Here is a 1,686-nt window from a genome sequence, read left to right on the forward strand (position 1 = left end):
TCCACATATCTAAAATGAGCATAATAATAATATCTATCTTGCAGAGTTGTGAAAACTGACTGAACTAATGAATAGAAATCATTCTGGAAACCTTAAAGGTCTATATTTATATATATGTTGTGAGCCTCTATATTAGTGGTTCTCAACCTTTCTAATGCCGGGACCCCGCAATACAGTTCCTCATGTTGCGGTGACCCCAAACCAAAAAATTATTTTGGTGGCTACTTCAAAACTGTAATTTTGCTACAGTTATGATTCAGAATGTAAATACATGATATGCATTATGTATTCTCATTGCTACAAATTGAGAGGTTGAGAACCGCTGCTCTATATGAACATATTGTATATTCTATAATAATGTGGGCCATTATTAGAGCAACAAACATTTGTTTAGTAAATGTTTAGAAAATGATACAAAGGGAAAAAATGGAAGATCTGGAGTCAGAGGACTTGGGCTCAAATCTCAACTCAATCAGTTTGAATCTGGACCTCAGTTTCCTCATCTATAAAATAAGGGGATTAGAATAGATTGTTTTTAAAGGTCTCTTCCAGCACTAGGTGTTGCAATGGGCAGAGTCCTAGATCTGGAATCAGGAAGACCTAAGTTCAAATCTAGCTCTGACATTTACTAGCTTGTTGACTTAACCTCTACATGCCTCAGTTTCCTCATTTATAAAATGAGGATAGTAGCAGCACCTACCTCTCAGAATTATTGTGAGGATCAATTGAGGTAACATTTTTAAGGTGCTTTGCAAATCTGAAAGTGTTATGTAAATGCTAGTTATTAATATTTTCAGAAAGCAAAGAAGAATTAAGAAGCTTCTTGATGAGGGTGAAAGAGGAGAGTGTACAAGTTGACTTGAACCTGAACAAAAAGACTAAGATCTTGACAAGTGGTCCTATTGTTTCCTGAAAAATAGATGGAGAAGAAGTGGAAGCAGTGTCAGATTTTATAATCTTAGGTTCAAAGATCAGTGTAGATGGCAATCATGAAATTAAGAGACTCCTGCATCTTTGAAGGAAAGAAAAACCTATCCTATATGTGATGCCATTGTGAGGCTTTGTGCTTGCAGGGGAGAAGAGAATCCATTTTAAAGGGTCACTACCAAATTCTGAAGTTTCCAGGGAAACTTTAGGGTTTTGGCAAAAACCACATCGAATATAGATGGTATAGAATATAGAGATGCCCCCAAGGGGAACCTAGTCTCATGCCAGGGGCTGGAGGTCCAGTCACCACATAAGTCCTGAAGAGGGATTGAGCATTGAGGTCGGGGAGAAGACTATTTTCTGGGATTTTCAGGGCATTAAACCCAGGGTCCATCCTAGCCTTGAAAGGCTGCCCATACACAAATGTAGCCATGTTGGTTAGCCACAAATTGGCTAGGGATGACGATTCATCCTTTGAGCAGAGCTCTCTCTGTTCAATGATTTGAATTTGAAGTCATCATGAGTTGCATTTTTCAGACTTTATGTAACTGATTTGAAACAAGCAGAGTCATTGCTCTGGCAAGTTGTACCTTGGAAAACTGGAAATGCTCCACACCAGGCTGCATCAATCAGCAGTGGGTCCCACACCATGGGCAAACAAGAGTTCCCTTTTCAAACCCAGCATCTTTGCCCTGCCCATCCCTTTAAAGACACATGATCACATTTCAGAATAAAGCAGATGAGACAATCCAAAAGCTA

This window comes from Monodelphis domestica, chromosome 2 (genome assembly GCF_027887165.1).
Source record: "Monodelphis domestica isolate mMonDom1 chromosome 2, mMonDom1.pri, whole genome shotgun sequence".
Lineage (NCBI taxonomy): Eukaryota > Metazoa > Chordata > Mammalia > Didelphimorphia > Didelphidae > Monodelphis > Monodelphis domestica.